Source organism: Euprymna scolopes, chromosome 40, assembly GCF_053919585.1.
Source record: "Euprymna scolopes isolate OS-2025 chromosome 40, ASM5391958v1, whole genome shotgun sequence".
Taxonomy (NCBI): Eukaryota; Metazoa; Mollusca; class Cephalopoda; order Sepiida; family Sepiolidae; genus Euprymna; species Euprymna scolopes.
Genome location: NC_136521.1, coordinates 5,329,504 through 5,354,438, shown reverse-complemented (window position 1 = coordinate 5,354,438; position 24,935 = coordinate 5,329,504). Strand labels below are relative to the sequence as shown.

The window sequence follows — 24,935 nt, the reverse complement described above, 5'->3', positions numbered from 1 at the left end:
ATTTTGAAAGTTGAATGTTCAAGCCTTAGTACGGGCGGCTAAAAATACAATTGTGAATTACTTAGGACCTTTATCCAGTCATGGCTGACAGAATAAGAGCAAGCTACCTCCGTGAATTAAATGAAGGGTTTCGTTTGAAATTCTCTGCAGATTCCCGAATTTGACTGAACGATTTCAGAGTTCGATAAAATACACCTGAGGAAGGTCGGAGGTTACATCGACAGAAACGCTGTGAAAATGACACTCAAGATGAGAACACTAGTCCGACGAATCCAAATAATACGAATTAAAATAGTTGCCTAGCAAACAAGGGCCGCCTTTTTTTTCGAATTTCGGAACTTGATTCAGCGTCCTTCGTTCGTAGTCAGAACTGCTTACGTCACAATTATCTATGGATACCTATCACGAAAAAGCATCGGAAAAGGCCTTAAATAAACTAATGTTGATAGACAGATTTAATATAAAAAATGGGTTTGTTTTACTAAATGCTACAGTGACATTTATTGGGTGCGTTTTTACCACCATTTTGGTTTATTTCTTATTTTGAAGTGATTATCAAGTCTTCATAGATATCGCGGCCATCTTTTCTTGTTCGCCGGCAGCTTCCAACATTACTCGTTTTTCGAATCAAATAAACATGTTACATTAAATAAAAACACTCCAAAATTATCCAGTTAGGTAAAAAAAAAAAATAACTCATCTTTCCTTTGATAACATTTATTTGTTCTATACACATTTTTTTTTTTTTTTTTTTTTTTTTGACAACTTTTTCGAATCTGTGTACAGTAAAACAAACCCTAAAAAATATATGTAATCACTTGTTTCATTATATTTAAAAGGCGGCGAGGTTTCTAAACTACTGCCCACGAGCCAGATCCGGCCAACCAAAGTCTTTAATCCGGACAATAGAGCTCTTACAGAAAATGTGAAAATATTCAATAGAAATGTAAAAAATATAAATGTGAAATAGTGTACGTGGTTTTTTTCTTTTTGTTCAGAAAATGATTTAAAAAAAAAAAAAAGAGGTTTGGGAGAACCAGTTTCACTAAAAAAAGCAAAGCTAATCAGCAAAACAGTCGGTGCTTATGCAGAGAGTGATCCGCGATATTTTTTAAATCGTATTTCTACGTTTAATTAAAGTTTTTTTTTTTTTTTTTTTTTTTTTTTTTTTTTATTCAATTGTAAGGTTAAAGTACAGAATAGGTACAAAACACCCTTCCCTCCCCATGTTAAGAATGGCTTTTTAAATAATAACGTTATTATTTTAGCACGGATCACTCTCTGCATGAGTAGTAAACAGTCTAAAATACGTCTAGATCTTACATATATTAGTGGTCTGGTAAGGCCGTGGGGGGGGGACAACCAAGAAAAAAAAAAAAAACTAAGCTCAATTCATCCCAAAGCAGCAAAACTGAAGCTGGCCTGCCAGGACACTATATATATATATATACAAATGTAGGCAAATTTGGCCATATTTTATTGGTTTAAAAATCAAATTTTTTTTTTCTTTTTTTTTTTTTTGCCAAATTTCATAAAATTTTAACCGTAGAATACTATTAGAATCTTCAAAAAGAGAGCAAATTTTCATGTAGTTTGGTCTGATTAAAACCAAAGATATGAGCATTTCGATATTCAATTTGGCTACTAGTATGTGTAATATATATATATATATATATATATATATAACCTGTTTTGGAAATTTTATAAGTTCCAAATCTCACCGGCTATTGATCAAAATTTAAAGGAAGGCTCGTTAGAAAAATAATGTGTAGTGGGCTATGTGACATTTGCCCTTAAAGTAGCACATTAAAGGGATCATTTGGCACTTTTTTACGGCCATAAATTATTTAAATCATAGTCATTTGTTTTCCTAGATTTGCATATGAATTACAAAATATCTGATATTTTCCCCCAAAATCTCTGGCCTTGATGAAGGGGAGACTAAAACTTGCTATGATTTCAAATGGTATGAAATAACAGCAAGGGGAGGCTTGATTCCAAATATTTCTCATATGTTATATCTCTCCTCTTTGGTTTTCATATATTTCAGTGTATAAGGATTATTTGATAATGGAGATATTCATAATCGTACCCTATTTCCAAAAGAGGGGAAATATAACGTATGAGAAATATTTGGAATCAAGTCTCCCTTGCTGTTATTTCAGATCATTTTAAATTATAGCAGCAAGTTTTAGTCTCCCCCTCCATGAAGGCCAGAAATTTGGGGGGGGGTATATATTGGCCCACGTAGCTCTAAAAAGTCAACAATATGCCCCCCCCCTACTGTTTGTTCGAGAACTTTGGAGACCCCTGTTTTGATGTGTGTGCTATTGCGCTTCTGTCATTGCCCCCCTCCTCATAAAAGAGGTGGAAAAGAAGTTCTCCAGAAACGGCATTTTCTTTAACCCCCCCTTTTTTTTTTTTGTTCAAGAAGTTTTAGCGTCGTCTCATCCCTCGAAGGTTTCTTCCCTAGTGGCACTCCAAATTTCGAGGTTAGAACCACAAAGAGAGAGGGAGAGAGAGAGATGTCGGCTCTGTCAGCAGGGGCAGCTTCTTTTTTTTTTTTCTTTTCCTTTAGCGAAAACCAACGCACCGCCTCCTACCCTTCCGCAAGACTCCGACTCTGTTTTTTCCGTTTTTTTTTTCTAAGCGCTAGCATTTAGTACTTGCTTACCAAACAGAAGGACGCAAAACATTCTCTCCACTTTTCGCAATAATCCTCTTCAACTTTTTCTGTTTTACATTTGCATATATATATATATATATATATATATATATATATATATATATATATATATATATATATATATATATATAATTGGAGACGAATATATACAACGACGAAAACTTACCAAGGAAGCTAAAAAAAAAAAAAAATACAAACTGTACGGGATTAAAAAAACAACAAACAAAAAAAAAGAAACGGAATTTCGCTACATTTTTGTTGCGGTTAAAACAATTAAAACGTCCACCAATTTTGGGAATGTTTTCGTAAAATATTTATATATATATATATAAAAAAAATATATATGTATATCTGTAGCTTGGATTTTATTTCTAGTGCCATACTTACATTTGGATTTTCAAAGACTTCAGGTTTGTTTTGTTTTTTTTTTTCTTTTGTTTTAAAGAATTTCCTTTTCGTGTCTAACTAATTTCTTCGCAATATTCGTTAACTCGGTGTCTTTGATTCCATTGTTTTTGACGAAATTCTGGTCCTGTGTTTTTTTTTTCTAACCCCCCCCCCCCGCCCCCTCTAAAAAAAAAAAAAAAAAAAAAGCGATACGTTTACCCTCAACTACCTTCCTCCAAAACTATGGGTTGCTTCCCCACCAAAGCAAATTAGGCGCAAAGGCCAAGGCCGATTTTAATGTGGGGTAAAAACCAGACCAGCTCCCCTAAAAGTAGGCAAAAAGGGACCACTCTCTGGTTACCAAAAATAATTGTCCCAGTATAGAGGATTTCCCCATCCATTATTGACTAGTACAAATTATCTTTAGTGCGGCATCTGCAGGCAGAACAGATACTACACTTTGATCCCGGCTCGAAGGCCAAGAACAACAGAAAAAAGGCAAGCCTCTTTTCTATTTATTTATTTATTTTTCAATAGTATTTTTTAATTTAAATTCTTAATGTAAAAAAATTAAGGTAAATTTTGGTTTTGTATTACTGTCCACATAGATTCGAAAAAGTTGTCAAAAAACAAATATATAACAAATAAATGTTATCAAAGGCAAGATAAATTACTTTTCTACCAAACTGGATATATTTTTCGTGTTTTTATTCAATTTAACATGTTTATTCAGCTCGAAAACCATACAGTGTTTACCGATGTATTGAAAAATTCAAGATGGCGTCTGATTCTCTCTTTAGCACGGTAAGTTTGGGAAAAGGTGTTATAAATAAAAACCCAGATAAAATACTGTTAGAAACACGCTCAATATATATTACCGTGACATAGGTTGACATATATTCGGCGGGTTTTTAATAGTATTTTGTATAGTTTTTTTTATTTATAACACCTTTTCCCAAACTTACCGTGTTAAAGAGAGAATCAGACGCCATCTTGAATTTTCGAATACATCGGTAAACACTGTATGTTTTTCGAGCTGAATAAATGTTACATTGAATAAAAACACGAAAAATATATCCAGTTTGGCAGAAAAGTAACTTATCTTGCCTTTGATAACATTTATTTGTTATATATTTGTTTTTTGACAACTTTTTCGAATCTGTGTGTACAGTAATACAAACCCGGGACCACTCTCTGGTTAACCAAAAATAATTGTCCCAGTATAGAGGATTTCCCCATCCATTGACTAGTACAAATTATCTTTAGTGCAGTGTGCAGTGCAGTGTGCAGCACTACTGACTGCACTAGTGCACTACTGCAACAATCAGCATCTGCAGAACAGATACTACACTTTGATCCCGGCTCGAAGGCCAAGAACAGAAAAAAGGCAAGCCTCTTTTCTATTTATTTTTTAATTTTTTTTCAATAGTATTTAAGTTAAATTCTTAATGTAAAAAAATTAAGGTAAATTTTTACGACGTGCCCCAACGTATTTTAAACACTCTAACCTCCCCATGTTGAGAACGGCTTTCGGAATAAACATACCCCCCCAACCCCGAAAGCCATTCTTAACATTGGTAGGTTAGGGTTTATTCCGAAAGCCGTTCTTAATATGGACCGGTTATGGTGTTTAAAATACGCTGGCTGGGGCATGTCGTAAAAAGTTACCAAAATTAATTTGTTAGGTGAAAGTACAGAATAGTTTTTTTTCTTTAAGGTGCTTGTTAAGATATAGTCAACAGATTGATTTTTTTTTTTTTTTTTTTTTACATATATCGCTTTACGTACTTAATTGTCATGTCGAAAATAGTAATATATCCAAAAATTACGAAAATTCACCGAGTAGAGTACCTGCTATTGTTTTTAATAAAATAAAGTCTATTAATATAGACAACAAATATTGCAGCCACGACACGACACAATCTGAAATATTCATTTGAATTATGTCCCCTGCGTGTAGACTCGTGTCTACTTTATAAGGTGTAAAAAAATAAATAAATAAATAAATAAAAAAAAAATGCAATTTTACCAGATTTTCGTGCAAATTACTTTAACTATAAATAACTTTTTATTCGTTGATTTTGGCGATCCGGCATATTTCTCGAGGCAAGATTAGCAAAATACTCTCGAACCCTATATCGCATAAAACGAACTAAATTTCCCTAATTGCTATTTACAGCTACCTACAGGAATTTCTTTGGCGTCGAAGAATTAGAGATAATTTCTTTGGCAATATAATTTACTGGGTTCGTCATTATTATGCAGTTTAAATTTAATTTTGATATTTTTTACATTTTTTTTTAATACAATTTTTGGACATTTTTATTTGTGAACAAAACATTGTTTTTCAAAGTAATAAATACATAATTCTTTACACAGATTCGAAAAAGTTGTCAAAAAACAAAAAAAAAACCCAAATATATAACAAATGTTATCAAAGGCCAGATAAGTTACTTTTCTACCAAACTGGATATATTTTTCGTGTTTTTATTCAATGTAACATGTTTATTCAGCTCGAAAAACATGCAGTGTTTACCGATGTATTGGAAAATTCAAGATGGCGTCTGACTCCCTCTTTAACACGGTAAGTTCAGGAAAAGGTGTTATAAATAACTAACTAGACAAAATACTGTTAGAAATTCGCTCAATATGTTACCGTGACATACGTTGATATATATTCGGTGTTTTTTAAATAGTATTTTGTCTAGTTTATTATTTATAACACCTTTTTCCAAACTTACAATGTTAAAGAGAGTCGGGCGCCATTTTGAATTTTCCAATACATCGGTAAACACTGCATGTTTTTCGAGCTGAATAAAAATGTTACATTGAATAAAAACACAAAAAATGTATCCAGTTTGGTAGAAAAGTAACTTCTTGCCTTTGATAAAATTTGTTATATATTTGTTTTTTGACAACTTTTTCGAATCTGTGTGTACAGTAGGCACCGCCAAAAATGGCCGCAAAATCAAGTTGTTGTTGTTTTTTAAAACTAAATTACATTTATTAAAATCCATTATTTCTGAGTAACTTTTTTTTTCCAGAAAGATAAAACCCTGAATTTTATCATATAGAAAACAGAATAATGTAAAACTTTTTCTACTATTTTTAATTCAATTTTAAATGTTAAATTTTCCCAAAAAGTTAACAATTGTTATTTTTTGTCTTGCACAAAAAACGTACTTAAATATTTAAAAAAAAGGGTTTTTGAAATAATTTATTTATTCATTTATTGTCTAACTAAGATTTAGGATGATTTTCTAAGAGAATATGCAAAAATATTATAATATAAGTACCTGAATTTCAAATAATTCCACTTATTCATATATGTAACCAGATATTTCGCGTCGCCGAAGAGTTCAGATCGACTCTGTTTACGTTTTCTTTCGATGAGACGAAAACTATGGAAGACTAAACAGGCCAAAAAAACTTATTTTTCAGTGACGAAAATTTCAATGTATTATTAAGCTGAGGCTGGCCAGTACCAGATGGGTGACCATTTGTATGAGTTTGGTTTTTAATGTGTATGTGTGTGGGGGCCAGGCTCCCCAAAATGGGGGGAGGGGGCAATTTAAAGCAGAATAAAAAAAAATTATTTCAGCGCGTTTGGTCCACCGTAGTCGAAAGGCGGCAAACGTTTTCAAACGAGATCGAAAAAAATGATGCTATTTTTAACACAAAGGGCACAATATTTATCGATTTTTTTTTTTTTGTATCGATTATTCAAAGCATGCTCTGTTTAATAATGGTCATGCATTATTCGGCTCGCTAAAAAAAAATTGTTAATTTATTTATCAAAAATTTTAAAATGGCTTTTTTCGTATAAATATTAAAAAATTTTTTTTTTTGTTTTGCTTAACTTAAATTAATTATTTTACTTAACATATTCACCGAATTTCACACTTCAAAACTCAAAAGCGGGATAATTAAACACAATCGAAGTTCTGATATTCAGACGTCAAAATAAGGTATGCAAACAAGTTTTTTTTTTTTTTTTTTTTTTAATCTATAATTCTGTCCCTTACAACAACACAATATGTTTTGTTCAGTTTCAGATGATTATTTTAAGCATATTTGTTCCCACTTCAAAACAAGGGGGGGGTTTGTAAGCAAAAATATATATATATATATAGATATCGTTTATGAAAAATAAGTACACTGTTATAAAGTTCATTCTTCTCCTAATAATCGCTGAAAATTTCGTATTGATCGGATAATTACCTGATTTTTGGTAGATTTTTAAAAAGACGGTCCGTCAAAAAGTACTGACCTGCCCCCCCCCAGTTTTGGCGGTGCCTAGTGTACAGTAATACAAACCCGGTTTTCGACTATGCTGATTAAGAAAATGTGCATCGGCTCTAATGTTGTACGCAGTTCGACTTAGGGAGCGCCTAGTTTTCCTTATTTATCTTTTGTGTGTGTGTGTGTGTGTGTGTGTGCTAGTGCAGAGAGTGATCCGCGCTATGTTTTAAATTGTATTTCCAAGTGTAATTAAAGTTTTATGTTTTTTTTTATTATTCAATTGTACCTATTTACTATGCCTCCCCACGGGACAGAGTTAGACACCAGGGTCGTTTTTTAACGTGGAGAAAAGGTACAAAAATAAAAATTGTCTCAGTCGTGAAGGATTTCTCCTCCACCGAAAGAGAACAAGAAAATGAAGTGCAGCATCTGAAGAACAGATGGTATTTATTTGCTCCGCCACCGAGCAAATTAGGCACAAGGCCGATTTTTAATGTGAGGAGTGAAGGGAGGGGGAAGGGAAAAAGGGGACCAGCTCCCGAGAGTTGGGAAATGGGAGCTGGTTAAAGGTCCAGCATGTGGGGTTGCCCCCACATCTGGTCTTTGCTAGTCATAGCTAGTCCTAGCTAGTCATAGCTTGCAGTATCTGCCGGAACAGATGGTATTTATTTGCTCCCCCACCGAGCAAATTAGGCACAAGGCCAATTTTTAATGTGAGGAGTGAAGGGAGGGGGAAGGGAAAAAGGTGACCAGCTCCCGAGAGGTGAGAAATGGGAGCTGGTTAAAGGTCAGGCATGTGGGGTCGCCCCCACATCTGGTCTTTGCTAGTCATAGCTAGTCATAGCTTGCAGTATCTGCCGGAACAGATACTACACTTTGATCTTGACCAAAAGGCCAAGCGCAAATTGTAAGGTTGAAGTAAAGAATAGGTAAGAAACACCCTCCCCTCCCCATGTTAAGAATTGCTTTTTAAATGTTATTTCAGCACGGATCACTCCCTGCAGTGCAGAGAGACTCTGCAGTCTCTGCACTAGTACCTTCCTTTTTTGTACCTATTCTGTACTTTAACCTTACAATTGAATAAAAAAAAATTAAAACTTTAAATTAAACTTGGAAATACGATTTAAAAAGATAGCGCGGATCACTCTCTGCATTAGCACCAAACTTGAAAATGCTTTTTAAAAATAGCGCGGATCAGTAAGTACACCACCAGCAGTGCTTCTTCGTCGATCGAAACAGTGAAATGGTATTTGGTGCTGGTCACCAGCACCAAATAACATTTCACTGTTTCGATCGACGACATTCCATGAGTAGGTGTATCAGAATTTTTGTAGGAATTTTTGACACCCCTAACGCGAAACTGCGAATAAAATATAAAAATCTCGTAATTTCTCTGTTAAAAGTGGGTTATTTATTTTCTTTATGGATTATACTTCCAAAATAAACTATTAAAGTTGTTTTAAAAGTAATAGAATTTTTTTTTTAAACAGTAATGAATTTTCCGAACTCAATATTTTTCAATTTTTAAACTTTAAAAATCTATCAATTTTTCTATTGATTCTATTTTTACGATATTTTCAGGGTCAATGTGAAATTTTATGTTCTTTCCAATAAACCGAATATAATTTAGACAAACGTTTTTTTTTTTTAAATTCACGCTCCCCCCATTTTCAAGTATCTATTAAAAAGTAAATTAATTTACTCACAAATTGAAGAGAAAAGGTCAATAAATATATTCAAATTTAAAACAAAAAAAGTAGTGTTTTTTAGAATTTTACCTGTAAAGTCCGAAATTTAAAACCTTTTTTTTTTAAACAACGTTTTTTTTTTTTTTTTTTTAATGGAACCTTGGTCCTTGCTCCTTTAATTGGAAAAAAATAGGGCTTGAATTACATTTTTCGAGGAGTTATAAGCTTGGAAAGACAGGGGGTCGAATAATTCACGCCTCCCATTTTGAAATGTCTATTAAACAGCAAATAATTAATTTATGTACCAAAGTCTTATATATCACAAATTGAAGAGAAAAGGTCAATAAATAATATTCAAATTGAAAACAAAAAAAAACTGGTTTTTAGAAATTTACCTGTAAAGTCCGAAGTTTAAAACCTTAAAAAAAACCAAAAAAAAAACCGTTGTTTTTTGTTTGTTTGTTTATTTTAATGAAGCCTTGGTCCTTGCTCCTTTAATTGATAAAAAAAAAAAATTAGGGCTTGAATTACATTTTTCGAGGAGTTATAAGCTTGGAAAGACGGGGTGGAATTATTCACTATTTTTCACGAAATTTCTGACACGCCTATTCTATGAGAGGTAGAGGTACAATACATGGTAAAAAAATTTTTTTGTCGCCACAAATGATTTGTACCTGCACCAATTTTCCTGTTAATAATTACCTATAATCTCCGACCAAAAAAAAAAAAAATATATATATATATATATATCCCCCCCCAAAAAAAAATAAACAAAAAAATCATAATAACCAAATAAAGTGCAGTTCAAGCCTAAATAAATAAATAAACTCGGCCACACACGCAAAAATTCTTTCCTTGTAAAAAATAATTGCGAACTGCGTACAACATCGTAGCCGATGCGTATTTCGCTGGAGGGGTAGCACGTAGCACTCGTATACGCCAGCCCAATCAATATAATAAACAAGATACTGTAAAACTTGAACTAAAATGCATATACTACCAAAGTTTGGTAACCAAACAAATAACAAAGAACTTTCTCACATAATTACCCAAAACTCTAGTGCCGTTTTCGATTATTTTTCAGTAAAACGGCAAAAACGGATCCGCTTGAATCTGTCGTGTTTTCAACCGTATTTTGGCTTTATTTCGCCATTTCTTTTCTAGAATCGTGAGACCCTCCACCCCCGAGATAATAATTTTATATTTAGTTCAGCATCTCAAACGAGCCAGAATTGTTTCTGCTTTAAAAAGTTTTGTAAAATTGAATTTTCGCACCTAAGATGGCGGCAGAACTTGACGTCATAGTGTCGTCTGCACTTTTCCCCGCCGGTGTAAAAAAAAAAGTCGGCTTTGAAATTTGTTTTCTGTGTTCCTTGTGAAAAGAAAACGGCATTAGTAGTTCCTATTTACAATGCCTCCCCACGGGACAGAGTTAGACACCAGGGTCGTTTTTTAATGTGGAGAAAAGGAACAAAAATAAAAATTGTCTCAGTCGTGAAGGATTTCTCCTCCACTGACAGAACAAGAAATTGAAGTGCAGCATCTGAAGAACAGATACTACACTTTAGTTTGACATCCACGAACAATTTTTCATTTTAGGAGAGTTCCGTCCACGAAACGCTACTTGTTCAATGAAGATATTGAAAATTGAAAATATTGAGAAAAAATATATTGTATCGTACCCGTTATTAAATTATGTTCTTATAAAAATAAATTTCATTTAATTTGATCAAGTGACGCTTCTACGCTATTAGGACAATTTCTGCAATCGTAATACTGAATTTCACCTGAAAACAATGGTATCTACGTATTCCTCGTATTTTTGAGATGATTATGTCCAAAAATTATGAAAATCGATAAAGGTAGAAAAAAATTATTTATTAAAGAAAATAAAAAATAGAATTTGATGAAAACAATCGTAAGAAGACACAGAAGTTAAAGGGGGGGGGAGGGAATTTCCGTTGTGTTTTAAACAAAATGCCGGCAATTTTTCACCTAACACGATTAAAGTTTTGTTTAATAATTCGGTAACATTCGGTTAATTTTGACTGCATACTTTGGAAGTTACGATTGTTATTTTTTAGAATTAACGAGTTTGTATTACTGTACACATAGATTCGAAAAAGTTGTCAAAAAAAACAAAAACAAATATATAACAAACAAATGTTATCAAAGGAAAGATAAGTTTCTTTTCTACCTAACTGGATAATTTTGTAGTGTTTTTATTTAATGTAACATGTTTATTCAGCTCGAAAAACATTGTATTTACCGTGAAAAATTAAAAATGGCGGCCGACTCTCTTTAGCACGGTAAGTTTTGGAAAGGAGTTAAAAATAAAAAATAGACAAAATACTGTTAGAAACTTGCTCAGTATATGCTACTACGAAATAAACTGATATATTCGGTGAGTTTTTAACAGTATTTTGTATGTTTTTATTTTAAACTCCTTTTCCCAAACTTACCGTGTGAAAGAGAGTCGGGCTCCATTTTTAATTTTCCAATACATCGGTAAGCACAAGGTTTTTCGAGCTGAATAAACATGTTACATAAAATAAAAACACTAGAAAATTATCCAGTTAGATTGTAAAGTAACTTATCTTGCCTTTGATAACATTTATTTGTTATAATTTTTTTGACAACTTTTTCGAATCTGTGTACAGTAATCTAAATCCGAGTTGACAAAAAAAATCAGTTAAAACCATTGTTTTGTTATCTGAAAACTCCATTTATCGACTAAAGAATTTCTCCCAATTCTGTAGAAGCGCCGATCAAGTAGTTTTAGATCTCTTATCCTCCCCACCCCCATGTTAAGAATAGCTTTGTAAATTTGGGGAAATTTGTCGAAAGTGCTCTGTTTTGGGGTTTGTTTTTAAAAAAAAAAAAGAAAAAAAAGCGAATGGAAATTTTAATTTCACTCTGTTTTGGTGCCTTGGTTAGAAGATACAGTTGACAGATCGATTTTTATAAAAATGTCGTTTTAAGCAAAAATAATATTACGTACTTACTTATGCCGAAAATAGTAATATATCCAAAAATAACGAAAAATCGAGTAGTTACTTTTTTATGGAAAATTGGGTAAAATCGCATTTTTTTTTCATTATAAATAGGGCTATGGCAACAGAATATTGTTGTTTTGACTCTCTAGTATATACCCGACACAGTTAATCAACCGAGAACCACATTACTCTATATAAAAGAATATAAGATATCAACGGATACACACTTGAGTCAAAACGATGAAAATAATGTTGCCCTAGCCCTAGTTATAAAGAAGGCAGAAATAGGCTATACGCAAGGGACATAACTCCGAAACGAATATTTTTGATTACTTGTCATTCCAGCAATAGTTGTCTACATCGATAGACTTTATTTGACTAAAAACTAGTATTTTAGTGGTGAATGCTCTGACGAACTGCAATCACTTGTGCCCCCACGACGTGAGCACCCTCGACAAACCCGACAGGCTGCTAAATCCCACCCCCACCCCACACTGTAGAGATCCCTAGATGTAAGAGAGCTTTTTACTCCAATAGTTTCTTCCCCAGAACCGCTAGACTCTGGAATTCCATTCCAGGTCTCTGCTTCCCCAACAGTACTGACGTGCAGAAGTTCAAGTGTAACGTGAAACGACATCTTGCTGCCCAAATCCCTACATAGTACCCCAGTAGTTGCTGCCCCTGATAGCAGCCCCCTACACCAAAGTGGCAATTTGCCTTGTTTGGGGTAAAAAAAAAAAAAAAAAAAAAAGGAGTTATTCTACTTGATGAGTTGGTAAATGTTACGCTACAACAGAATGCAAGGTAACATTTACCAAACGATATTTTCAAGTTAAATTCGGGTTTTACGATATCTTTTCTCAAATTGTTAGGTAATTTTTTTATTCTATTTTTTATATAAAAAAATAGGTACTACTACACTTTATCGCCGAAACTGGAGACGCTATTTTACTTCGCGCACCTGCCGGTAAAATCCATGGGAGAAATCAGGGTACTTCTACACTTTATCGCCGAAACTGGAGACGCCATTTTATCTCGCGCACCTGCAGGTTAAATTCAAGAGAAATCATTATTTTAAACTATGGCCGAAGCATGAAATTAAAAATAAATAAAGAAATTAAACTGGAGACCGATTGCTTCCGGAAAGAATAAATTACAATTAAATGAAAGACTTTCCCGTTTTCATTAATTAAATCGAAACATTTCCAATTAAACAATTATGGCTATATGTCCTCTTTCACTTTCTTTCTTTACCTTTTTTTTCATAGTTCTTTCCGGAAGTTTATCTAGTTTAATTTTTTTTTTTTTTGTTATTTATTTCTAACTTCGGCCATAGTTTAAAATACTGATTTCTCGCTTGGAATTTTAACGAGTGCACGAAATAAAATGGCGTCTCCAGTTTCGGCGATAAAGTGTACAAGCACCAAAAATATTCAACCTAAAATTATTTAGTGCGAAACTTTGATACTTGTACAGTTTAATCAAGACAAAAATAAAAATATCGAAAAAAAAGGTATATTGTACGTATTTGTTATGGAATTAAGTTCTCCGAAAAAATAATTTCACTTAATTTTTATCAAGTAGTTTTAACATTGTTTTTTGGTGTAAAAAAAAAAATAAATAAATGAATAAATATCTATCAAAGGGTAGCCATGTTTCGATTTTTAGGAAGAAAAGCTTGCATTTAAGATGGGAGAGGGGTATGTCGGCGCTTTAGATTGAGTTATCTCTCCATGGTGTGTTCTAAAAATCCAAACATGGCTGATTCCAACGCGCTGGCATAAAAACATGTTGGCAAATGTGTATTTCACCGGCGTAAATTAATTTGACATTCAAAAATTTATAAAAATTATTTTTTTTATATAAAACACATTAGACCCTAAGGCTGAGATAAAACCCGAAAAAAACATGTAATTTTTATTATTTTAATATTTTTTATTAGACTAAGTGTACAACAATCGAGCCCGCCATATTGTTTTTAAAATTTGGCCTTTCTAAGGATTGCCAGATTGGCTTTTTTTTTTTTTTTTTTTACGCTCTTGCATGGATCGTGGTGCAACACAAGAGCGTAAAAAAAGGTCAAATTTGTCCTCAAAAAGGCCAACCTGGCAAGCCAAATTTTCAAAACAAGATGGCGGCCTCGATTATTGAACATTTAGTCTAATAAAAAAAATGTTGAAAAAAATAAAAATTAAATCTTTTCTGGTTTTATTTCAACCTTAGGGCCTAATGTGTTTTATATAAAATAATTTTTATAAATTTGTCTGTCAAATAATTTACGCCGCTGAAAAATACACATTTGCCAACACGTTTTTCCGCTGTGTAAAAAAAAAGAAAAATAAATAAAAATACATACTCTATCAAATTAAGTGATTATTTACTTTTTTCGGAGGACTTCATTCCATAACGAATACGTACAATATAACTTTTCTCTCGATATTTTCATTTTTTAATGTCTTCATTAAATTATACAAGTACCGAAACTTTAATTCGAGTCACTTCTTATTAGCTCCTTACATTCAATGGCTCCGTGCCTTGTCTCGAGCGATTTTTATTAAAAAAAAAAAAGAATCACTTTCTAAACAAAATTTCCAAATCACATTCCACAACGTCGTTGTCGGGCTCATTTGTTTTCTTTTCTGTATTTAGTCAAATTCTTACATTCAATGGCTCCGTGCCTTGTCTCGAGCGATTTTTATTAAAAAAAAAAATCACTTTCTAAACAAAATTTCCAAATCACATTCCACAACGTCGTTGTCGGGCTCATTTGTTTTCTTTTATGTATTTAGTCAAATTCTATTTCAGTCACGTAAAATTAGAGGGACATGGATATTACCGCTGTAAAATTACTTAAAAAAAAAAAATTAGTATTAGTGCACTTATTGATCCGTGCTGAAATGTTATTTAGAAAGGCAGGTACTTGTACAGTTTAGTCAAGACATTCAAAAATGAAAATATCGAAAAAGTTATATTGTACGTATCCGTTTTGGACTGAAGATCTCCGAAAAAAAAATTCGGTAAAGTTTTCAGATTAGGTTCACTTCAACAATTTTCTTTTAAATGATGACTTTTATATGTTTTCGACTATGCTGAATACGAAAATCGCATTGAAATTTTGCAGAAATAAGTAGTTACCGAGATATAAAAAGTTGTATTATGCATTGTATTCTTTGGCGGCCATTTTTACACGCGTGCGCGCGCCATAAACAAATCTACTCATCTATGACTGGACATTGCACGCGCATAAAAAAGATGGCCGCCAAAGAATACAATGCATAATACAACTTTTTATATCTCGATAACTAATTATTTCTGCAAAATTTCAATGCAATTTTCGTAGTCAGCATAGTTGAAAACATAAAAGTTGTCATTTAAAAGAAAATTGTGGAGGTGGGCCTGATCTAAAAAAAAAAAAAAAATTTCAGTTAATTTGATCGAGTATATATATATATAATTTTTTTTTTTTTTTTTTTTTTTTTTTTACAGCGAAAAACACGTTTTTTTATGAGAGCGCGTTGAAGTCGGCCATTATGAAATTTGCTGAACACGCCACGGGGAGATAACTCCATGTAAAGCGCCGATACTTCCTCCCCATCTTTAATTCTAGCTTTTCTTCCTAAAAATCGAACCTTTTACTCGGTATCATAACAATTTTATTTTTTTTTCCGCTAAAAAAAAAAACAAACAAAAAAAACAAACAAAAAAAAACTTGATGAAATTAAGTGAATTTTTTTTTTTTCCGGAGAACTTCATTCCAGAACGGATACGTACAATTTAAACATTTTTCGATATTTTCATTGTTTTTTTTAATGTCTTGACTAAACTGTACAAGTACCGAAAGCCATTCTTAACATGGGAGGAGGGTGTTTTGTACTTACTGTACTTTAACCTTACAATTTAATAAAAACCTAAAAACTTTAATTAAACTTGAAAATACTATTTAAAAAATAGTGCGGATAAGTGCACAAGCACCAAAAAAATTTAAGCAAATGACCTCATCTTTATTAGTTTCCCCTTCATTTCCGGTTGCTCCTTCATTTTAATTAATTTGCACGGTATGTTTTTTGTCTGTTAAATTAGTCCACCGGGCAAATTATTCCTCGTAATATCTAATATTCAGTAGAGGATTAATTCTATGATAATTAGGGCTATGACAAGGGAATATTCTTTTCATTGTTTTGACTCTAGAGTACATATCCGACACAGTTAATCAACCGAGAACCATATCTCTCAACATAAAAACATATCAATTGATATATACCTGAGAATCAAAATAAGGAAAAGAATATACTGTTGTCATAGCCCTAATGATAATATATACGCGATCTGCATAAATTAAAATATAATGTACTGGGCAACGTCGGGCGGCCAGCTAGTAATATATATATATATATATATATAATCAAATGAACAAATGATTAATAAAACATGTTAAAAGACATCTTGAAAAAGAGTTAAAAACATATTTAATTTTAAAAAAGTAAACACAAGATAAGTGGATAGTCCTTAATCCGCGGAGTTTCGAAGAAATACTCTCCTTCTCATCAGAGGGCAGGAATTAGCAAAATGCAGGATCGGATTTTGCATATAAAAGTATTTAATGAAGCTACAAGTAAGCTACAGATCTTACTTGGTTAAAAAAAAAAAAAAGAGGGGTGAGGTAAGGGGAACAGGAGGCAAAATAAAAATAAAAAGATTTCACATGAATGGACAGTCCGGTGAAGGGTAAAAATCCCAAAATGGTAAAATCCAAAACGGTAGAATTTAAAACTTCAATTTTTATATATATATATATATATATATATATATTCGTAGCCTGGAAAGGCCACAAGGGAAACAACCAAAGAAGCAAAATTGAAGCTGGCCTACCAGGACACTATATTTACACAAATGTATGCACATTTTGGCATATTTTATCGGTTTTAAAATATAGGTTCTTTTTTACCAATTGTGATAAAATTTTAACCATAGAATAGTATTATAATCTTTAAAAAGCCTGCAGATATTCATGTAGTTTCGAACCAAAGATATGAACATTTCAATATTCCACTTGGCTACCAGTATATTAATATATGTATATAAATAATATATATATATGTATGTGTGTGTGTGTATATATATATATATATATATATATGAAATTGCCAAGAAAGGTTTTATAAGTTCGAAACCTAAACGACTATTAATCATAATTTAACAAATGAAGGCTCGTTAGAAAGGTAATGACCTGAATTGTGTAGTGGGCTATGTGGCATTGGCCCTTAAGATCACACATTAAAGGGATAATCCAGAGCCTATTTTTGGCACTTTTTACAGTTATAAAATGTTTCACTCATGGTCATTTGTTTTCCTAGTTTTGCACATGAATTACAAAATATCTATTTCCCCAAAACCTCTGGCCTTGATAGAGGGGTGACTAAAACTTGCTGCTGTCGTTTCAAATGGTCTGAAATAACAGCGAGGGGAGACTTGATTCCAAATATTTCTCATATGTTATATCTCCCCTCTTTTGGTTTTCATACATAAAGTAAATTCCACAATGTATAAGGCTTATTTGATAATGGAGATATTCATAATCGTACCCTATTTCCTAAAAAAGGGGAGACATAACATCTGAGAAATATTTGAAATCGAGTTTCCTCTTGTTATTTCAGATCATTTGAAACCATAGCAGTAAGTTTTAGTTTCTTCTCCATCAAAGTCTAAGTTTTTGGGGAAATATATATATATATATATATATAGAGAGAGAGAGAGAGAGATGAATATTGGCTGAAGAGAGCTTGATAAGGATACCTTAAACGGGCCTTATTATCGGGCTTGAAACCGACGGTACCAATGATCTGTCTCAACTAACAAATTTCTGTACACAAAATATAAATACGCTCTTACAATTTGGATTTTCCTTTTAATTGAGCACTCTGCTGGAATTCGTTTTCCAAAAAAAAACTAATATATATATATGTAATATATATTATTTGGAGGTAAACAGTTATATATGGTCGCTACAAATAAACATGTTTCAGTCAAAGAGACTTGATCAGGCGATCTGGAACCTCTCGACGGCAAAAAGAAAAACCTAAGATGAAGTCTCTTTGACTGAAACAGATGGCTATTTGTAGCGACCATATGTAACTGTTTACCTACAAATAATAAATATTTTACTCTTTTTATTGAGCACTATTTAACAACCTCATTGTCTTCATTAGTACTGACTTTTGAACGCCTCAAACCTGAATATATATATATATATATATATATATATATATATATATATATATATATATATATGCCAGGTCACTAAACTGGTTCCCCCACCAGACTTGTTTGGTGAGGAGGGCGGCTAGTCTTCCTGAAGGATTAAAAACAAGACCTTCCAAAGGGCGAATGAACTCTTTTTTCTGGGTCAACGGCCAACTAGCACCGTGTATATTTGTGTGTGTATATGTGTATTGGGGCGGAGAAGGCTCCCGTAAGCCGTGGTGAAGGCAACCTTTCTAGAAGCAAATCTCTGATTTAAAAAACCACAAAGCGGAAGACCATTACCCGCATTAAGCTTGTCTGCAGTTTAATTTGTTGCTGGCTATCTTGCTCTTGCTTCTTGCTGGATCTCAACATTTTGAACCGAGAGAGAGACTTAGCTGTCGTACAAAGCTAAGACTCTGTAACATCATATTTGTATAGATACTCCCTCAGGCATTTGGGCTCATTGATTTTAAATATCTGAGGGAGTGGCACTCGTCTGACAAGACGTTGCAATCATCATATATATATATATATATATATATATATATATATATATATGAGCTAAAATGATATCAAATATTTTTTTAGCATTTAGTAGGCTGAAGACTCCAATATTTTCGACCATAAACTACCCGCCCCCATCATTAGAGGTAATGCTTGGGATTGGTGTACTCTAAGGTCCAAGGTGAACCATACTTTCCGACAAGGCAAAGAAGCGTGGTGACTTGGATAGAGGCGTTGAATCTTTTGGTTCCAGTCGGCAAAATGTCGCCAGGCCATTATCAAGTTAGTAGTGACTGGCACGCTTTTGTCTTTCTATTCGTGACATCCGGTTCCAATTATGACGAACGGAAGTCATTTTTTGTTGTCGTTTTTAAGATTTGTGCTATTTTTAGCATCTGTCTACTTCGGCGGCCATTTTGCTCCAAATAAATTATTTGGGGTTAATATAAGCGGTTCTTGTTCGTTAGTAGAGAAATCAGACAACAACAAAAAAAATTAGTTTTCATTTAAAAAAAAAAGAAAAAAAGAAGTTTTTTCTCAAATTTAACAATAAGCAATGGTGTTTGTATTACTGTACACATAGTCGAAAAAGTTGTCAAAAAACAAATATATAACAAATGTTATCAAATGCAAGATAAGTTATTTTTCTACCTAACTGAATATTGTTTTTGTGTTTTTATTTGATGTAATATATTTATTCAGCTCAAAAAAACAAACAGTATTTACTGTTTTGGAAAATTTTAAATGGCACCGAACTCTCTGCTGAAGACGGTAAGTTTAGGAAAATGAGTTAAAAATAAAAAATATACAGAATACTGTTACAAACCCACCGAATATATGTCAGCTTATATATCGAGCGAGTTTCTAACAGTATTTTGTACAATTTTTTATATTTAGCTCATTTTCCCAAACTTACTGTGTTCATCAGAGTTTGGCGCCATTTTGAATTTTCCAATACATCGGTAAACACTGTTTTTCGAGCTGAATAAACATGTAACATTAAATAAAAACACTAAAACTTTATGCAGTTAGGTAGAAAAAAAGTAACTTGTTTTTGATAACCTTTATTTATCTTCTCTATATAAATAAAATGAACTCATTTTTTCCCGTCTGATTTTGACATTAATAGGATTAAAAATCAAGATATTTCATGCAGATATAATATGCACAAACGGCAGAACAATATCTGAGGTGTGTTATAGGCTTATTATTTCTCAAATTCCTCGATAATCTTAGATTTCTATACTTTTTCTGCTGAGAAGTCACGGCCAAAATCGGTTAAGATCAATGGAAGTGGTAAAATATTTTCTCTCTAATAAATTCCTCCTCCCCCTGCCACCACTTAACACCGTTTGGGGATCGTTCACAAGGAACAGTTGAGAAGAGAACACCGGTTTGGCTTCGTAGTTCTTTCATGTGAAGTTATTTAAAATCACTAAACTAAGCTGCAGTGCTCTGTGGCGTAGTGGTTAGCGTGCTGGACAATTCACATTATATTTTCACGTTCGCGCCGACCTACCGTAGTCGTTTTTTTTTTTTTTTTTTTTTTTTTCCTAAACAACTGGAATGGACTTTTCTTGGTGGCCGAACTGTTAACGTTGCAGATGTTTTTTTTTGTTTTTTTTTCACACTTTATTTTCCTACTTTTACTCATGACTCCGGGTTTGATCCTTCCTACTTACCTACCATAACATTTTTTAAAACTCCCCCCCCCCCCTCCGTCCCGGAAACAAACACTCGGGCAACGCCGGGTAACCCCGCTAGTATATATATATATATATTTTTTTTTTAACAACTTTTTCGAATGTTTACAGTAAATACAAACCCACGCAATGTTATCTAAATGTCAGTTAAATATTACTGCGTTTTTACATTTATTTATTTGAAGACTGTTATCCTCCTCTTTATAGTCGTTTGACCACGTGTTGACCAACTCATCCTTTGGCCTTCTTTGGGTGGTTAACCGCGAGGGGATAGGAATACTGAGTCATGTACCTGTACTTCAGGCCAATATCAAAGTGTAGTATCTGTTCTTCAGATGCTATACTTTCATTTCTTGTTCTCTCTCTCGTGGTCCTGGATATGACCTTAAACTATATCCAGTGGTGAGGTCCCAGCTTGCGGGCTTTGGGGAGTGTGAAGCCACCTTTTAATTACCATTGCTCCCAGGTCAACTCTGACCCGGAGTGGTATAGTACCTGTTAGGGTCCCAACTATGGGTTAAACAGAAACCTACTTGAAAACAACAAATATATTCTATTAAAACAATTTTCTAAAAAAATCTTTGGATTCAGCATTAAATAGCCCAAAAAGGGTTGATATGCCGTAAAACAAAAACAACCAACCAACCTCTCTCTCATAGGAGAAATCCTTCACGAGTGGGACAATTTTTATTTTTGTTCCTTCTCTCCACTTTAAAAAAAGACCCTGGTGTCTAACTCTGTCCAGGGTACTGTAAATCGAAACTGTATCCCCCAGTAATTACTGCCTTCGGTAGTTATTATTGTCTCGCCACGTTTTTTGCCAACTAATCTTCTAGTCTGCTCTGGGTAGGATTGAAACCGTTATCTTCAGACAAGTCTCATCTGGAACCGTAGAGACTCAATGTCTCTATACACTGCGCCACGTAATAAAAATGAGGAAAAGTTCACAAATAAAGGCACAAAACAGTGATATAAACGCGGGAGTGCCTCAGGGGTCTATCCTTGGACCGCTATTGTTCCTAATATTTATTAATGACCTCCCCGACAAAACTGCCTCTGAGATGAGTATATATGCTGATGACACCACGCTCTATAACAGGCATGACAGGAAAACAAATGAACACATAACTAAAGAAATGGCAAAAACACTAGAGGATGACCTCCAATCTGTAGTGGAATGGGAACATAAATGGATGGTCACATTCAATGCTGCCAAGACTAAACTGGTTTCCTTCAATAATTACAAGAAACCTTCTCTGCCACCAATAGCAATGGCCAGCGACTCCCTGTCTGAGAGTACATCTTTCAAACTGCTTGGCCTAACGTTGACAGGAAACAGGAGTTGGAACAATTATATTGAAAACATTGCCAGGGCCGCTGCGAAAAATGTAGTCTCTCTCTACAGTGCTAGAAAACTGACACCTGAAAGTATCCTGTACCTCTATAAGGCCACCATTCGCCCATGTATGGAGTATTGTCGTCACATTTGGGCTGGTGCATCTGCTACTAGTCTCTCGCTCCTAGACAAGGTTCAAAAGAGAGTCGCCAATTTGATAGGCCCTGAACTGGCATCTAAGCTTCAGCCCCTGTCCCATCGATGAAACGTTGCATCTCTCTGCCTGTTCTACAAGTATTTTGATGGTGAATGCTCTGACGAACTGCACTGCAGACACTTGTGCCCCCACAACGTAGACACCCTCGACAAACCCGACAGGCAGCTAAATCCGTAGAGATCCCTGGATGTAAAAGAGCTTTCTACTCCAGTAGTTTCTTCCCAAGAACCGCTAGACTTTGGAAGTCCATTCCAGGTCCCTGCTTTCCTAACTGTACTAACATGCAGAAGTTCAAGTGTAACGTGAACCGACATATTGCTGCACAAATCCCAACATAGTGCCCCAGTAGTTGTTGCCCCTGATAGTAGCCCCCTACACCAAAGTGGCAATGTGCCTTGTTTGGGGTGAAAATGTAATAAAAAAAAAAAAAAAAAAAAAAAAAATTACCCCCCTCAAAGAATTCCAATAAAACAAGTGATGCATGAGTGCGCAGTGAACGAGGCATGAAAAAATTGACAGTCCATCATTTGCCCCTTCCCTTCACCTCCCCACTTTGCCCCAAAAGTCCCCCAGGCTTTAACATATTTAAATTTGAGTTCAGCACCATGCAAAACTGCTAAATAGACATACACACAAAATTTTGGACAAATATAGTAAAATAGTTCCAAAAATGGAGTGTTTTTATTAGCTCTAAAAGAGCCCCTGGCGGACTACCTAAAGTTATCGCAAAGTATAGACAAACAAAATTATATAGAAATCGGTCAGTTACAATTTTTCAGAAAGTTTTATAAAAATCCAAGGCATCAATTTTTTTTTTTTTTTAAGTGTCAATTTTAGCTATTTTAACCCGAAAGGCACCCCTATGAAGGCAACCAGAGTTTTCCCGGAAAATCCGTTCTGTTACTTTTTTACTCATATCATGTTTAATGTTTGTGCAAATTTTTCAAAAATTCCAAAGCGTAGCTATTAAGAAAAGTACGAATGGAAAAGGGTGAATTTACAGATCAACCGTCCTTTTTGTCAGGGGACCAAAAATACATATAAAACATGTACTTTGTACAAATACATGATTTCGTGACATCCACCATTTAATTGTAACGCATAAAGTTAATTCTCTTAATTTCCTGTTATTTTATATGCACAAACGAAATTTTTTTTTTATTTTTTTTTTTTTATAAGAATACTATTTTCATTAATTTTCTATCTGATCGTTTATCGTAATTTTTTGGATATTTTCATTACTGCGACATGACATTGATCTGACTTGAAATTCAATATTTCAATTTTCGAGTTTCCCTACAATCACGAAGAACCACATAATTATTAAGGAAATCATTTCTAAAATAATTACTATTGACGCTATTGCAAAACGCCTCATCTTCCAATATTAATGGTCCTGGATTTGACCTTAAACTATATCCGATGGTGAGGCCCCACCTTGTGGGCCTTGGGAAGTGTGGAGCCACCCTTTAATTGCCATTGCTCCCAGGTCCACTCTTAGGGTACAACTATGGGTTAAATAGAATCTGATTTAAAAAAAAATATATATATTTACTCCATTAAAATCGTTCCTCAAAATAACTAGATTTGGCATTGAATAACCTGAAAAAGGTTGATATGCCGTAAAACAAAAACAACCAACCAACCAATATTAAAGAATAGTGTACAGTTATTTGTAAATATATATCCGTTCTGTCACATGTCCTCCCCCACCAGATGTCTAAGAGAGGGGGAAAACGTAAATTCTTTTGAACTTTGACCCCTTGGCAGCCAAATTTTAGGCTAAAAATCTTTTAAAAAGCTTGTCCTATGTCTGAATACACTTTATGTAAAATTTCAAATGTTTAGACCCAAAACTGCGTAATTTGGTAGATCCAAGAAGTCAATTTAAAAAAAAAAAAATTTAAGTTTGACGCCAATTTTGATCCCCCCCTCCCTAACATTTATTGTTTTGGAATCAAATTAACTTTGATCCATGTCAAGTAACCTATATCTAAAATTTCAAGTGTTTAGACCCAAAATTTGCAGAGGAGTTTGGTAGAGTCTGCAATGGTCAAATCGTTGAACTTTGACGCCTTGACAACCAAATTTCTGGCCGAAAACTGATTAAACAGATTTTCCCAAGTCTCAATATCCCTTATATGAAATCTCGAGTCTGTAGACTGAAAATTGACAGAGTAGTTTGGTAGGGAACTGTACACACACACACACACACACACACACACACACACACACACACACACACACATTTTCACTTTTATAAATATAGATTTGTCCATCCACAAACTGCTGTTCCGTAGTGTCACGACTCTTGAGCATATATCCATAAAACGCAGCCAGTCTGACGGCAAATATTTCAAAGCGTTGGGTTGGCCAAGCAAAAACTATACTGCATAATGCATTCTTGAATCTATTATTTTTTATTTTGTGCTAAAAGTAAGAAATGAAATACTTATGTTTCTGAAATATTTTTTTAAATGTATAAAACTACTTAAGATTTTTTAGATTAAAAAACACACACACACACACAAAAACAACAAAAAAAAATATTGTTTTCAGGAAATAGGTTCCTGGAATACGATCTTGGAGCATTTCGAAAAACAAATGTGCAGAAGAAAATTATTTTCAACAAAAGTTTCAGCCATTTCTACCCCGCTTTTAATACATATAAAATTGACTTTTTTTTTTTATTTATTTTTTTTTTTATTATAACTCTCCACCACTAGCAAGGAGACCCGACGTTGCCCGGAATTAAATGATCAACGAAATGTTTCACACTCCCATATTTTTATTGCCATCAAAATCTGAAATCTTTATTTTTTTTTCTTTCTATCAAATCGATTGCTTGCTCTAGTTGGGGGCCCATCGCGGTGCACCTGGTTGAGGCTTCACATGCCTCCGTACAGTTACTTAATCCACATTGCACGGTAGAG

The 24,935-nt window shown here is 33.6% G+C and overlaps 1 protein-coding gene across 13 annotated transcripts in view; it reads left to right on the top strand.

Annotated features, from left to right (window-relative positions):
• Positions 1-24,935, top strand: part of LOC145265357 (plexin-A4-like) — a 1,096,693-nt gene that overhangs the window by 207,815 nt on the left and 863,943 nt on the right. The window contains exon 1 of one of the 13 annotated variants that reach the window (XM_080121139.1): positions 2,957-3,096. The exons of the other annotated variants lie outside the window; for them this stretch is intronic. The gene's annotated coding sequence lies outside the window, so the exon portion shown is untranslated. Of the gene's footprint in view, positions 1-2,956; positions 3,097-24,935 lie in introns of those variants that run through there. 13 annotated transcript variants of the gene reach the window in all.